The following is a 17,858-nucleotide window of genomic DNA, read 5'->3' as shown; positions in this document are numbered from 1 at the left end:
TCTTTTTACTTAACGAAGTACGCTCGTAGGTGCACATCGAACAGCAATCTTCGCAAGAGATGCCGTGGATGACTGCATAAACGACGACAACGACAGTGTGACGAGCCTACGACCCCGCCACTGGAGCCCGTTCGCATTTCAACAATACAGTCACAACATCAACAGCGTTAGTTACGCATTCACATTCAATAAATCGTGGACATCAAAATAGAAAATTCCCTTAAAGATTTTAACACTAAAGTCGTGAATTCACTATTCTTTTTACTTAACGAAGTACGCTCGTAGGTGCACATCGAACAGCAATCTTCGCAAGAGATGCCGTGGATGACTGCATAAACGACGACAACGAAGTGTGACGAGCCTACGACCCCGCCACTGGAGCCCGTTCGCATTTCAACAATACAGTCACAACATCAACAGCGTTAGTTACGCATTCACATTCAATAAATCGTGGACATCAAAATAGAAAATTCCCTTAAAGTTTTTAACACTAAAGTCGTGAATTCACTATTCTTTTTACTTAACGAAGTACGCTCGTAGGTGCACATCGAACAGCAATCTTCGCAAGAGATGCCGTGGATGACTGCATAAACGACGACAACGACAGTGTGACGAGCCTACGACCCCGCCACTGGAGCCCGTTCGCATTTCAACAATACAGTCACAACATCAACAGCGTTAGTTACGCATTTACATTCAATAAATCGTGGACATCAAAATAGAAAATTCCCTTAAAGATTTTAACACTAAAGTCGTGAATTCACTATTCTTTTTACTTAACGAAGTACGCTCGTAGGTGCACATCGAACAGCAATCTTCGCAAGAGATGCCGTGGATGACTGCATAAACGACGACAACGACAGTGTGACGAGCCTACGACCCCGCCACTGGAGCCCGTTCGCATTTCAACAATACAGTCACAACATCAACAGCGTTAGTTACGCATTTACATTCAATAAATCGTGGACATCAAAATAGAAAATTCCCTTAAAGATTTTAACACTAAAGTCGTGAATTCACTATTCTTTTTACTTGACGAAGTACGCTCGCAGGTGCACATCGAACAGAAATCTTCGCAAGAGATGCCGTGGATGACTGCATAAACGGCGACAACGACAGTGTGACGAGCCTACGACCCCGCCACTGAGCCCACTGATCTCTACGTATAAAGGCTGGATCGCACATGGGAGAGGGGCTCATGGGGGAGAGGAGTGCCTTTGGGCCGCCATGTTGGTGGGCCCTAAAGTGCTGTGTGTGCCCATAGAAAACAATGGGAGGCAACAGAGATTGTGAGTATTTATTGCGCTGCTAGCATTGATCGTTGTTTGTCGTCACACAATTTTGTAAGGTGCTAGTATACTGATGTATCCTAACAGTGTTTCACAGGTGTCCTGCCGTTCGATTCTTAATTACGTTATGTTTTGCATTCCGAAACTAGACCGTCACTGCAGTGCAGCGCTGGGGATTGTACTCCCAGTCAATATTTCAATAAGAAACGACTTGAGGTTAACAACAACCATGTATATAATATCCCGTACTGCGTTCTGGTCAAAAATTGTTCCATAAAGAACGGTCCGGGAAAAGATATACTCGCATGGCAGAAAGAGATCATTCTGTAGAATCACAGCCGTTGTTTTAGCCGTGTATGCGTTTTGTACGATTTATATCAAGCATCGCCTTAGAAAGAGTCTTTTAATAAACGACAGCTGTGCTTTGTCTCGCAATATGGACACACCGAACCAGCCCAAATAATTACTTCACGCAATTAGATCACACTCGTTAGGACAGTTAATCAGGTAGTGATGTAGCTTAATCAGTTAAGTTACTTAGAAAGTGGTAACACCTCCTTGAGACACAGGACTTATCTCTTTTTGAAGTACAGCCCTTGTATGTTTGTTTGCTTCTTCCTTTATTTGTTCTGATTATTTGCAGACGCGGTTGTGCCAAACTGAATGTCCTTCCCCAGCACTCACATGCTTTTGTTGAATACAACTGGAGCGTGAGAAAAGCTGCTTGGGGAGGGGGTCCCGCTATTCAGTGCTGACTTTGTCATGCTTGTTATGTGGAGCATGTTCCAAAAAATGCAGCTCCACGTATGGTCTTCAAATTGCAACAGGACTATTTGGAGCTTGAAACAGTTGTGATTTTGTCATTTTGGCCCTCGTGTACCCAGCCTGTGAAACGCAAACAAAAAAGTCGAACACGATATGCTTTTGTAATGAAGATCACTGATGATGAGTAAAGAGAATATACGAGTTCAAGTTTATTCAATATTTTATATCATTCATTATATATTCAACATTTTATGTCAAGTTTATACAACATCAAGTTTATTCAAGTTCAAGGTTTATTTCTTGCACTTCTGCGTTTCAGGATACAATGAACGTGCAGGGAGGTCGCAAAACACTACATTTATTGTATTGTGACCTTGCTACAATGGCAATATATATTTTAGGAATGACAATGGTCAGGTACGCTCTCTCAATTTTAGGTTGGAATGAGCAATGAATAGCAACTTCCCTCCTGATAATTTCTCATATATGCTAAATTTTACATTTAATGTGATCAAATATGTGATAATATAAGAATTTTTAAGAATATAATATGTGATAAATGAATGTGATCAACAGTAGATGTAAACAACATGAGTAGCCAGAGAAGTGCATTCTCAATAAATAATTTTCATCTTATAGCGTATATGTGCATGCCTATTAACTGAAAGAATTATCACAGTTCCCTGACAAGTTTTAATTTCTGAGAGTGTACTGTAGAGGCTGCTTAGATCTACAACAGTTCATACAAGGTATTATATACTGTGAATGCCTTTAAAAATCCCATGTGACACATATGCCTTTACTTTCTGGAGGTGCTGTGGTAGTCAAGATTGTGGGCATTACGCAGGTCCAGCACCCATTTCTTGAGTAGGTCGAGGCAGCTGTGAAGTAACCTGCATTGATGATGATTATTCCAATTTTTATGGTGCATCGACAACAAAGGCAATAATACATCAGAACATTGGTTTGGGTGCAACCAGTTAAAAATGAATATGTTGTCTAATAAATGCATTGGACAAATGTTAAAACATCAGTTTAAGACATGGTTTACAATCCCTGTATCTTCTAAAAATTAAAAAGATTAAAAACTATTCTAGAAAGAATATGGGGAACTCTTCTAAAAAGGATTATAATCTAATTATTATATTGCTGGGTGAAGGAGCCTAAAGTCTAGGTGTTTCTGATGTGAACATGTAAGAAAATATGCAAAACTGAGAGAGGCTAACCACAGTGCGTGCACTGAGGTTGTTCCTTCCTGTAAAGTAGAAACCAGTGGATGAGGAACGTGATGCTTACCTGTGCACCCAGCCGTATCACACTGCACAGATTATTCACTGGGTAACCCTCATGAAGAAACCTGTATTGAGAGACCACTTTTGCCTTAAAAACTGCTACAAATAGCACGACACGCTACAAATTATTACTATCGTAACAAGCTGACGATACAGCTCAGACACAAAGGCGTTATTGAAGTCGCGCCACACCACCGTTGCGTAGTTTCTTTGTCACAAATCAAACCAAGGCACAAAACAATACCAATACATGAAAAATGGTGACAATCGTCGTCTCATTATGACGTAATACCGAACTTGTGCGCGAAGGTAATTCAAAGAAATGAATGTGGCACTTGCTTCCGCAGAGAACACCGTGTACCATGCTAGCAATGCATGCAAAAAAGCGCTCGAGTGCTCGCACATATATTGATGACAACACTACCTGTGTAGTGTAACATATTCTTTCAAGCATATTATGCACTTAAACTGTATTTGCCGCCGGGTAAAATGCAAGTGTGCTCGATTGAACGTCGGAAGAGCGATCAAGCAACCTGCATCCAGTGCTCGTTTTGGGCAAAAAAAAACACTTCATAATGGTCAACTAAATATACAGAATGGACGCCTATTTATTCCTCGATGAAGAGTGACTCACATGTATAAATTTAGGCCCTGTAACCTTGCCAGTACGGTTGGTACGACCGTAATTGCAAGAAGTTGCCATGATCGCTGCGGCGACTGTTGTGGGTACAGTAAGATGGCGGCCGGTTTCTTCACGCTCGCGCTCCCCATCCGCGATCCAGCCTTTTACAATCGAGATCAGTGCTGGAGTCCGCTCGCATTTCATGCCGTGGATAACTGCATAAACGACGACAACGAAGTGTGACGAGCCTACAAGCCACTGGAGCCCGTTCGCATTTCAACAATACAGTCACAACATCAACAGCGTTAGTTACGCATTTACATTCAATAAATCGTGGACGTCAAAATAGAAGATTCCGTTAAAGATTTTAACATTAAAGTCGTGAATTCACTATTCTTTTTACTTGACGAAGTAGGCTCGCAGGTGCACATCCAACAGAAAACTTCGCAAGAGATGCCGTGGATGACTGCATAAACGTCGACAACGACAGTGTGGCGAGCCTACGAGCCCGCCACTGGAGCCCGCTCGCATTTCAACAATACAGTCACAACACCAACAGCGTTAGTTACGCATTTACATTCAATAAATCGTGGACGTCAAAATAGAAAATTCCCTTAAAGATTTGAACATTAAAGTCGTGAATTCACTATTCTTTTTACATGACGAAGTACGCTCGGAGGTGCACATCGAACAGAACTCTTCGCACGAGATGCCGTGGATGACTGCATAAACGACGACAACGACAGTGTGACGAGCCTACGAGCCCACCACTGGAGCCCGCTCGCATTTCAACAATACAGTCACAACATCAACAGCGTTAGTTACGCATTTACATTCAATTAATCGTGGACGTCAAAATAGAAAATTCCCTTAAAGATTTTAACATTAAAGTCGTGAATTCACTGTTCTTTTTACTTGACGAAGTACGCTCGCAGGTGCACATCGAACAGAAATCTTCGCAAGAGATGCCGTGGATGACTGCATAAACGACGACAACGACAGTGTGACGAGCCTACGAGCCCGCCACTGGAGCCCGCTCGCATTTCAACAATACAGTCACAACATCAACAGCGTTAGTTACGCATTTACATTCAATAAATCGTGGACGTCGAAATAGAAAATTCCCTTAAAGGTTTTAACATTAAAGTCGTGAATTCACTATTCTTTTTACTTGACGAAGTACGCTCGCAGGTGCACATCGAACAGAAATCTTCGCAAGAGATGCCGTGGATGACTGCATAAACGACGACAACGACAGTGTGACGAGACTACGAGCCCGCCACTGGAGCCCGCTCGCATTTCAACAATACAGTCACAACATCAACAGCGTTAGTTACGCATTTACATTCAATTAATCGTGGACGTCAAAATAGAAAATTCCCTTAAAGATTTTAACATTAAAGTCGTGAATTCACTGTTCTTTTTACTTGACGAAGTACGCTCGCAGGTGCACATCGAACAGAAATCTTCGCAAGAGATGCCGTGGATGACTGCATAAACGACGACAACGACAGTGTGACGAGCCTACGAGCCTGCCACTGGAGCGCGCTCGCATTTCAACAATACAGTCACAACATCAACAGCGTTAGTTACGCATTTACATTCAATAAATCGTGGACGTCGAAATAGAAAATTCCCTTAAAGGTTTTAACATTAAAGTCGTGAATTCACTATTCTTTTTACTTGACGAAGTACGCTCGCAGGTGCACATCGAACAGAAATCTTCGCAAGAGATGCCGTGGATGACTGCATAAACGACGACAACGACAGTGTGACGAGACTACGAGCCCGCCACTGGAGCCCGCTCGCATTTCAACAATACAGTCACAACATCAACAGCGTTAGTTACGCATTTACATTCAATTAATCGTGGACGTCAAAATAGAAAATTCCCTTAAAGATTTTAACATTAAAGTCGTGAATTCACTGTTCTTTTTACTTGACGAAGTACGCTCGCAGGTGCACATCGAACAGAAATCTTCGCAAGAGATGCCGTGGATGACTGCATAAACGACGACAACGACAGTGTGACGAGACTACGAGCCCGCCACTGGAGCGCGCTCGCATTTCAACAATACAGTCACAACATCAACAGCGTTAGTTACGCATTTACATTCAATAAATCGTGGACGTCGAAATAGAAAATTCCCTTAAAGGTTTTAACATTAAAGTCGTGAATTCACTATTCTTTTTACTTGACGAAGTACGCTCGCAGGTGCACATCGAACAGAAATCTTCGCAAGAGATGCCGTGGATGACTGCATAAACGACGACAACGACAGTGTGACGAGACTACGAGCCCGCCACTGGAGCCCACTGATTTAGTTGACCATTATGAAGTGTTTTTTTGCCCAAAACGAGCACTGGATGCAGGTAGCTTGATCGCTCTTCCGACGTTCAATCGAGCACACTTGCATTTTACCCGGCGGCAAATACAGTTTGAGTGCATAATATGCTTGAAAGAACACGTTACACTACACAGGTAGTGTTGTCATCAATATATGTGCGAGCACTCGAGCGCTTTTTTGCATGCATTGCTAGCATGGTACACGGTGTTCTCTGCGGAAGCAAGTGCCACATTCATTTCTTTGAATTACCTTCACGCACAAGTTCGGTATTACGTCATAATGAGACCACGATTGTCACCTTTTTTCATGTATTGGTATTGTTTTGTGCCTTGGTTTGATTTGTGACAAAGAATCCTACGTAACGGTGGTGTGGCGCGACTTGAATAACGCCTTTGTCTGAGCTGTATCGTCAGCTTGTTACGATAGTAATAATTTGTAGCGTGTCGTGCTATTTGAAGCAGTTTTTAAGGCAAAAGTGGTCTCTCAATACAGGTTTCGTCATGAGGGCTACCCAGTGAATAATCTGTGTAGTGTGATACGGCTGGGTGTACAGGTAAGTATCACGTTCCTCATCCACTGGTTTCTACTTTACAGGAAGGAACAACCTCAGTCCACGCACTGTGGTTAGCCTCTCTCAGTTTTGCATATTTTCTTACATGTTCACATCAGAAACACACCTTACACTTTAGGCTCCTTCACCCAGCAGTATAATAATTAGAGATTAAAATTCTTTTTAGGATAGTTTTTCATCTTTTTAATTTTTAGAAGATACAGGGATTGTAAACCATGTTTTATAATGATGTTTTAACATTTGTCCAATGCATTTATTAAACAACATATTCATTTTTAACTGGCTGCACCCAAACCAATGTTCTGATGTATTATTTCCTTTCTTGTCGATGCACCATAAAAATTGGAATAATCATCATCAATGCAGGTTACTTCACAGCTGCCTCGACATACTCAAGAAATACGTGCAGAACCTGCGTAATGCCCACAAACTTTGATTACCACAGCACCTCCAAAAAGTATGTGTCACATGGGATTTTTAAATGTATTCACAGTATATAATACCTTGTATTAACTGTTGTAGATCTAAGCCGTCTCTACAGTACACTCTCAGAAATTAAAACCGTGAGAACCGTGATAATTGTTTCAGTTAATAGGCATGCACATATATGCTATATGAAGAAAATTATTTCTTGAGAATGCACTTCTCTGGCTACTGGTGTTGTTTACATCTACTGTTGATCACATTCATTTATCACATATTATATTCTTATATATATTATTATATTAACACATATTTGATCACATTAAATTCAAAATTCATCATATATAAGAAAATACCAGGAGGGAAGTTGCTATTCATTGCTCATTCTAACCTAAAATTGAGTGCTACAAATTTAGAGAGAGCACCTGTCCATTGTCATTCCTAAAATATATATTGCCATTGTAGCAAGGTCATAAAACAATAAATGTAGTCTCTTGTGACCTCCCTGCACGTTCATTGTATACTGAAACGCATAAGTGCAAGAAATAACTTGAATAAACTTGATGTTGTATAAACTTGATCTAAAATGTTGAATAATATAATGTATGATATAAAATGTTGAATAAACTTGAACTTGTATATTCTCTTACTCACCATCAGTGACCTTCTCTACAAAAGCATATAATGTTTGATTTTTTTTGTTTACGTTTCACAGACGGGGTACACGAGGGCCAAAATGACAAAATCACAACTGTTTCAAGCTCCAAATCGTCCTGCTGCAATTATCCTGTTGCAGACCATACGTGTGTAGTGCAAGAAGGCCCCTGCACATCAAAATGTAAGATGGGAGTCACAGTTAATGCAAAGTGGTTCCTATGAGAGACTTCGATGCTGAACAAAATTGTGCAAACTGCGGAAGGTGCCATAGAAGATATTCAGAAAGCGTGTCTGGTCTCACAACGGTGCTACGACGCTCCCTGTTAGATGACGATGATATTCATTGGAGTTTCAGATGTGCAGCTGCATTTTTTCGAACGTGCTCCACATAACAAGCATGACAAAATCAGCACTGGATTGCAGGCCCCCGTTCCTAAGCAGCTTTGCTCACGCTGCAGTTGTATGCAGCAAAAGCGTGTGAGTACTCGAGAAGGACATTCAGTTTGGCACAACCGCGCCTGCAAATAATCAGAACAAATGAAGGAAGAAACAAACAAACATTGAAGGGCTGTACTTCAAAAAGAGGTAAATCTTGTGTCTCAAGGAGGTGTTACCACTTTTAAGTAACTTAATTGATTAAGCTTACATCACTACCGGATTAACTGGCCTAACGAGCGTGTTCTAACTTGCGTGAAGCAATTAGATCACGATCACAACGTATTTGGGCTGCTTCGGTGTGTCCATATTTGCGAGGCAAAGCACCGCAGTCGTTCACTAAAAGACACTTTCTGCGGCGGTGCTTGATATAAATCATACGAAACCGATACACGGCTAAAACAACGGCTGTGATTCTACAGAACGATCTATTTCTGCCATGCGAGTATACCCTTTCCCGGACCGTTCTTTATGGAACAATTTTTGTCCAGAACGCAGCACGGGATATTACATACATGGTGGTTGTTAACCTCACATCGTTTCTTGTTGAAATATTGGCTGGGAAACGTACTGTAGTACAATCCCCAGCGCTGCACTGCTGTGACGGTCTAGTTTCGGAATGCAAAACATAACGTAATTAAGAATCGAACGGCAGGACACCTGTGAAACACTGTTAGGATACATCAGTATACTGGCACCTTACAAAATTGTGTGATAACAAGCAACGATCAACGCCTGCAGCGCTATAAATACTCAGAATCTCCGTTGCCTCCCATTGTTTTCTATGGGCGCACACTGCGCTTTAGGGCCTCCCAACATGGCGGCCCGAATGCACGCATCTCCCCCGCGAGCCCCTCTCCCATGCGCCATCCAGCCTTTATACGAATTTTGCGGAACGATTTTTGTGGTGCTTCGAGATGCTCTTCTGCTTCCAGCCGTGGATGACTCCATAAACGACGACAACGACAGTGTGACGAGCCTACGAGCCCGCCCCTGGAGCCCGCTCGCATTTCAACAATACAGTCACAACATCAACAGCGTTAGTTACGCATTTACATTCAATAAATCGTGGACGTCAAAATAGAAAATTCCCTTAAAGATTTTAACATTAAAGTCGTGAATTCACTATTCTTTTTACTTGACGAAGTACGCTCGCAGGTGCACATCGAACAGAAATTTTCGCAAGAGATGCCGTGGATGACTGCATAAACGACGACGACAACGACAGTGTGACGAGCCTACGAGCCCGCCACTGGAGCCCGCTCGCATTTCAACAATACAGTCACAACATCAACAGCGTTAGTTACGCATTTACATTCAATAAATCGTGGACGTCAAAATAGAAAATTCCGTTAAAGATTTTAACATTAAAGTCGTGAATTCACTATTCTTTTTACTTGACGAAGTACGTTCTCAGGTGCACATCGAACAGAAATCTTCGCAAGAGATACCGTGGATGACTGCATAAACGACGACAACGACAGTGTGACGAGCCTACGAAAAGCGAAAGCGAAAGCCTCTGGAAAGCGAGATAGATAGTCCACAATCAGTAGGTAAGTCCGTCCGTTCAAATCAAACGAGTCGGCGCCCAACTTCTGCCATGGAAGCTCAGGGGTTGGAGAGACGATAAGCGGTTAGCTATTTTGGTGATGCAGCTGAGCACATTTCGCGCACTTCCTTATCATTACCGCAAGCTGGCTACTGAGCCCCGGCGACCACACGCTCTCTCTCTCGCTTTGGCTTTTGACCGGACGATTCCAAGGTGACCGTCGTGAAGAATGCGTAAAGTTCTTTTGGTATCACGAGACGAGTTCCTCTAAGGAGGACACTCTTGCAGCACGTAATCAAGGCGCGATCTTGCCAATACGGCATCAGTTTGAACGGAAGAGAACGGTTCTGTAGCCAACCGGTTTCACAACACTGCTTCAAAAGCAGACATGTGCCGTCTGACTCTTGGGCTTTCTTCACCATTTCTAGCTGGACACTAGACGAGATGCTACCCAGTGCAGCGTGAGCGAACGCCTCTACTTCTGTTGTACCGATGCCATATTTTTCGTCCTTGGGATTACTGGATTGGTGCTCTGGATAATGTGTCTGGGGTAACCATCTTTTTGCCGGCCACGTACACTATGTCGTAGGTGAAGCGCATGTGTCTCATCCTAAAGCGCTGAATGCGAGGCGGTAGAATGTCCAGAGCAGACTTCCCCAAAAGCGTTACCAAGGGTTGGTGATCTGTCTCAAATGTCCACACAGGTACTCCTGAAATCTTTCTGCGGCCCATGTAAGGGCGAGCGCCTCTTTTTCTACCTGTGGATAACGTTGCTCTGTCGGGGTTAGTGACCTTGAGGCAAACGCTACGGGCCGTGTTTCGCCATTGGGTTGAATTTGCATGACAACAGAGCCAATTCCATATGAAGAGCAGTCAGCTGACGATATCGTTGGGTAGGCGGGGTTATACCTAGCGGTGCACTCTGCCGATGCGATGGTGTCTTTAGTGTCGATGTTAAAGAAAGCTTGTTGTGATGGACCCCAGGTCCATTCTGTGTTCTTTCGCAGCAACTCTCGCAGCGGTGCAGTTTTGTTGGCTAGATGAGGTAGAAACCTTGCCATGCAAGCCGCTATCCCTAAAAACCGTCTGACGCCCGAAACATCCGTTGGTGGCGGAAATTTCTTTATTGCAATGACTTTGTCCAGGTCTGGACTTATTCCATTTTCATTGAGAAGATAGCCCAGGAACTTTACTTCTTTTGTTTTGAACACGCACTTTGCGGCATTTAGCGGCAAGCGTCGGGCGTATACGCCCGACGCTTGCAGTCTCCTCACAACTTTCTGGAGGTTAGAATTATGTTCCGCTTCGGTCTCCCCATAAACAAGAATGTCATCCATCATGTTCGCTACACCTGGAACGCCGTTAAGTATCTCGGAGATCTTCTTTTGAAAGTACTCGGGTGCTGAGATTATACCAAAAGGTATTCTCGTAAAGCAATATGTGCCAAAAGGCGTGATGAAGGTCGTTAATTCCAGGATTGCTGACGACAACTTGATCTGGTAAAAGCCAGAATTAGCGTCAAGTTTAGAAAATACACGTGCGTTTTGAAGCTGCCCCAGCGTTTCTTCTACCGTGGGTAATACATAACGTTCTCGCAGGACTGCTTGGTTCAACCTCGTAAGGTCCAAGCACATCCTCAAGTCTCCCGAAGGTTTAACAACCGGTACGATGCCTGCACACCAAGGGGTTGGGCCTTCTACCGCTCTGATAACCCCGTTCTTTTCCATATTTTGGAGCTCTTTCTTCACTTTTTTCCGAAGAAGAATTGGAATTCTTCTCGCAGTATAAAGTGCGAACGGCGTTGAGCCTTCTTGAAGTCTGATGTGGTATTCGCCTTCCAGCGTACCTAATCCATGAAAGAGGTGTTGGAATTGGTCTTCCACCTTCTTTGAGGATGGGGCCATCGGCTCCACGAATTCCACGATGCCTAGCGATTCCAGAGCGGTCAATCCTAGCAGTGCTGTCTGAAGCGATTCTACAACATATATGACTTCGCGGGACACTTTGCCCTTCCATATTATGTCCGCAGTGAATTTGCCTAGTACTTGTAGAGGTGGTCCCGACGGTCCTTTCAATATCTCTTTGGTAGGTTCTAGCACACTGGGGTTACTCGAAAACGACGCGGGAACAGCAGTTGCTTCTGCCCCCAATCAACTTTCATGCTCACTGCCACTCCATTAATAATGACACTGGTATACTTTGCAGACATTCTATTGGTCAATGTTCCCAAAAAGTACGTTTCGCCCTCGTGGCGTACAGTAGAAAGACGAAACTTACAGGTACTCTGAGATTTCTTAATACAGACTATGGCAAAATGTACAACTTTCTTGTAAAAATGGCACGTTACCGTCTTTGCTGGGCAGGTACTACGAGGGTGTTGCCGTCTTCCACACCAAGCACACGGAGTTCCATCGTGCCCGAAATCACTTGGCTTCGCTGGACACTTTTCTGATCCGGCGTCCTAGACTGATCTAGACGGGATCTAAACGGGATCTTCTTTCCACGCCCCACACTGTCGATGTTAGGGTCGCCTTGCTGCAAACTTCCGTCTCCACCTATGAGTTCCTTCTGTTGCCTCGACATGCCTTCCCTGAGGCGAGCCTTGGCGAGTGCGGACGATGCTGTTAGCGCCGGATCCATTTGTAGGCTTTCAGACAGGATGCAGTCCTTGAGTCCCAGAACAAACCTGTCGCGAGTCATTCGGGTTTTCATTTCGCCAAACTTGCATCTTTCCGACAGCGTATGCAGCTCAGTCATGAATTGGTCGACGGTTTCTCCGGGCTCTTGGCAGCGACCGTGAAAGCGTGCAGTTTCGTAGACAATATATAGAATATTTGTGAAAAATGGTGGTCAAACTTTTTTTTGACTGTCTCGTAGCTTTTCGCTTCTTCTTCGGAAAGGTCGAAGGTGCTGAAGACCTTTCTTGCTTGCCTCCCCATCGTATACAAGAGTGTCCTGACTTGGGCTTCACTGTTGCGGTCGGAGAGGCCTGATGCAAACCTATAATCATCAAACTCCTGTATCCAGGCTTCCCATTCGGTCGTGGATTCGAAGGTGAAGGGTTCTGGCTGCCGTACTGTGAAGGGCGCCGAGAAAACGACTGGCTTGCTGGCTTCGACGTTGGTATTCATTTGGGAACTGAAGGAACATAACGTAGGCGCCGGCTATCCCACTCCTGACACCATGTCGTGTCTCCCAGGTGTAGCGTCTGTGTCTGACAGCGTGTCTGGCTGAGTAACTGCCAGCTTTGAGCAGGGGAAGCAGTCCTTTATTTACGTGATACGCCGCTTAAGTATGGCACGCCCAAGTAAACAAGTTCAAGGCTAACCATGTGCGACGGCAACAGATAACACACGTTGATAGTGATTAAACGCATGATAAGCCATAACACGACAGTCCGTACCCCAAGAACGCTCGCGATCCTCAGGACGTCCTCAAAGTGTCATCGCGTGCTCGTCCGTGATGGGATGCCACGAGATCCAGAGAGTGTCATCATGGGATTTTCCAGTGATAGTCATTTGTGTACATCCTGCGGCCGTCAGCCCGAGGACATATATAGGCGAAGTAAATTAGTTTAATACTGCTTGTGCATTTCAATGCCTGCACCCACTAATTAGTTGTTCCGGATCGTTTGTCATAACCGAATTCAACCGAACCAGCAGTGATCATCTATAAATAGGGAGTGACTTTTTCGGGTTAAATGCCCTTCTCAGATTCGGGGGTAAAGATCGGGCGCTATTTTTAAATCAGTAATTCGGGGAGAAATCGGGCGATAATGGACCATTTCCATATTCGCGTCGTTCCTGGCGGCGGAATGTGGAACGTCGTGTCTTTCCCCCCAATAAACATGGTGACGCTTTTCGGACTGGCACGTTGCGTGGGAAAGTAGCAAGAGAAGATTGGAAGAAGAATGCGGAAAGAGTGAAAGCGCATTGCACTCATTACCAGTACAAAGAGCTGTCAAATGTAGACATCAAACGTCCGCGTAACCTTGCAAGCGATTATGTCCCCCCAATGAACATGACAGTCGCCCGCAAGTGGCTGCGGATGCCCATACGCTTACTGGGAAAAGGTCCATAGTGATGTTTTCCACTCAAAGATGGCGGACGGCATGCGCATATGCGTTGTCAGAAGTGGTCCATTGTGCCTTCGGGTGTTTTTGTTTCTCTCTTGTCTATTAAGTCCTTTCCTAATCTCTCTTTTTTTTTTTTTGCGGGGTCGTGATCTTCCAGCGGTAATCCCCGAAGGCATAGACAGTGTTGACACACATGGGTGCATTGCTGCGCACGTAAGTGACCCATTCTTACATGTGTTACACGTGGCGACCTTTGTTCGTCTTCGGTGGAAACGACACTTGAGGATTTCATAGTGACAGGAATCCGGGAAGAAATCGGGTTTAACCCGAAAAAGTCACTTCCTATCTATAAACTACAAAATAGTACAAAGAGAAAACACAGAAATACAGGGCTACAAATACAAATTGAATTATTTGAGTGGATACTCCATGCACTGGGTTCAGGGAGCGATAAAACATAGCTTGCTAGATCTTTCATTGCGATCTTGTTGCCATGAGCATCAGAGAAAGGTCCCTGACGGGGTGTTGCATGGAGCATTTCCGTCGAAGATACAGAAAAGTGATGGCATATTACAACACCTACTTGAGTTTCGATGGATGCTTTAAATCAACCAAGTAGGGAACACGGGCGTTACCTTGGTTGTAACCTAATACTCGAAGGAATTCATCACTGCAGTGTTGCTTGATCCATGCACTGGGTTCAAGGTGCGATAAAACATAGCGTGCTGGACCTTTCATTGCGATCTCGTTGCCATGAGCATCCGAGAAAGGTCCCTGACGGGATGTTGCATGGAGCATTTCCGTCGAAGATACAGAAAAGTGATGGCATGTTACAACGCGTACTTGATTTTCGATGGATGCTTTAAATCAACTAAGTAGGGAACACGGGCGTTACCTTGCTTGTAACCTAATACTCCAAGGAATTCATCATTGCAGTGTTGCTTATACATGAAATTTAATTAAACTTAGGTACCTCACCTTTCGCTTTGACTGAGATGCTAGGAGGACTCTCGCACATGCGGGAGTTTGCAGGGCACGCCATATACAGTATAAGTTTTATCTGCAAAAGGAAATGCCACTTCTTTTCCCTTCATATCCGCGTATTGATCTTTCGCGGCGGAGGGTGGCGAAAGGGAGCCGGTCTATGGCGGGCTAGCCCGGCATAGCCGGTCCTTCATATTTGGAGAAGGGCGTGGGCCGTGTCTTTGAACGCGCGGCCGATAACAAGGCCGTCGGGGCAGTACCGCTTGCGGTGCTGTTCCGGGAAGATCTTTCTTGATCTTCTGCATATTCTTTCAAAGTGGGATGCCTTAGACATGGGCTGCGTTGCAATACCTCGCGCCCGCGAAGCCGCCTGACTAGGCAGCTGAGTAGACCCCTTTGCTTGTCACTATTGGAACAGGCTTGCCTAGCCGAGGCGCCTGTGGCGCCATCTCGTTGCTCACGCAAGAAATGCGTACGGCGCAAGCGCAGCAGGACTCTAATGCGCTAAGTTTGTAGGACATCGTGCATAAACTGTCACCTTCACAACTAAACATGTGTTGCAACTCTCTACGCAGTTTTAAAAAACATACCACTTTGTGCAACTTTACATTTAAAGCCAGCAGAAACAGCGGGCACGCTGGTACCGTCAACGCGCGTCTCCATCCCGGCTGTCAGATGGTCAGGCGTATAACTAGACTGCATTGATGCGCACTAGGCGATAGCCGACTGAATAGCGGACTTGACGATATTTGGAACGAGACTTAACATGGCGGCACTTCCAGTTAGACCGCTAGGCAGTCGACTAACCGGGGTATTGGAACGCAGCCTCCCAAGCAGCACGCCAATATTGGTCCAATATTGGACCTATATGGGCTGCCAAGATTGCCAATATTAGCCCAATATGGGGTGCCAATATTGGACCAATATGGGGAGTGCAACCAGGCTCCATATTGGACCAATATGGGCTGCCCATATTGGCAAGCCCATTTTGCGCCAATATTGCCAATATTTCTGTGATAACACCTACGGGGAGCCCGTGTAATAATAAACCATTATGCTGTATAATATTCACTACTTTTATATGATTTTTGCTTTTTTATTTCTGCGGATCTAATTGATCCACGTTCACATCACTTCAAGAAAAAAAAAAAGAACGAAAAAAAAGGAAAGAAACACGGCATTGCCCAAACACACACACACACACACAAAAAAAAAACGAAGAACAGGTGCTACGCCCGCGCTGAAGGTCACAAGCAGTCCCACAGAACTGCCAATACCTAAGATCCCTCAGACGCCTTCATTGGGATCACAATATTCTGTGGACTAACAATTTCCACACCCGCTCCGAGAATACAAAGCAGCGAAACACTTTCGTGGCGGTGACGGACACACGCCAGAGCAATTTACACTGCTTGCAGCAACTTGAAATCACCTAACTTTACAGAATAGCCATCCCTTCTTGTCAAACATTGTGTTTTTTACTTGACCTGCCGCAATTTCGTTACCATTACAGCACCCAGCGACATTTTAGCCCTATGAAACGTCCGTTCGGGCTGTCGCGCATGCGCATTAGTTGTAGGACGCGTGATTACGCGCAAACAACTCGCTTGCTCACAGTCGGCTCGACCGATTGGCATTGGCATCGCGAAGGAAGATGGCGGCGACTTTCAAGACGTGGAATGTTGAGGTGTTGAACTCTAGCGAACTTTACGTTGGGAATGCCAAGTACGTTGACTGTTTCGAACAATGTGTATCATCTGCGGGAAGTTGTTGAATGTAACGATGTAGTGAATAGGGTATTTCATACGCTTCAACGTTCAATCTTGCCGTGCTGCTTGGGCATTTGTGCAACACGGCTACGTACCCTGTTCAGTCAATATGGGGTGTACGCGTGCAATATGGGGCCCATATTCCCAAGATTTTCCCAATATTGGCTCAAAGTGGGCAATATGGGGCCCATATTGCCAGGATTTTCCCCATATTGGCTGAAACTGGGCAATATGGGGCCCATATTGCCCATTTTCAGCCAATATGGGGAAAATCTTGGCGAAACGGGTCCCATATTGGACCCGTATCGCCAATGACCAGCCAATATGGGTCCAATATTGTGTGCTGCTTGGGCTTGGTGGCACATACAGATGTGCGCCGATGCCGTTTTGGCGAAGTTCAGCGCAGACCGGCGGCGTGCTCATCCGCGCGTTAACCTTATACCTCCATGGCATTAACGAACGACACTTTAGCGACAAAGCAAGGAGCTTGTGTCATACACCCAATGGTCCTTAATTAAACGTGAACTCTGATAAGGAAGATCCCCAAAAGGCAACTATTTCACTGTCTTCGTATTTAGCAAACTGTACTGTGAAATGCAGCCTCGTTATGCATTTCCATGACGTACACTGTCATGCGGTTCTACGCCCCGTTGAATTGGTAGAGCCTGAATAAATGAGTTTCCAAGAGCGAGTTTACCTTTAGTTTTGAGACTTAGCGCCGTCCACTTGGACATCCCCTCCTAGATAGCTTCTGCTTGAAGATACGAACCCTAAATCCCACAAATTTGATGTCAGTGCTTCAATGTAACAATCTCTCCGGAATTACATATTGAAAGAACACAACAAACTGGTGCAACTCGGATTTATTGAAGGTAGAATGGCAGATAGTAAGAAATTCCAAACAGTAAATGCAAAACGGATTACGCAGAACTCAAGCTCCAGATCACCTAGGGGTGTACACAAAATACATGAGGCGCATTGAGTCACACTACATAGTTCTTCATAACTTTGTCTTCAAAAAAAAAAAAAAAAAAGGGAGCACCATTACCAACACATACACTGCTGACCTCCCTCCCCCA

The sequence above is a fragment of the Ornithodoros turicata genome, chromosome 4 (assembly GCF_037126465.1).
Source record: "Ornithodoros turicata isolate Travis chromosome 4, ASM3712646v1, whole genome shotgun sequence".
NCBI lineage: Eukaryota > Metazoa > Arthropoda > Arachnida > Ixodida > Argasidae > Ornithodoros > Ornithodoros turicata.
This window is presented reverse-complemented; position numbering follows the sequence as displayed.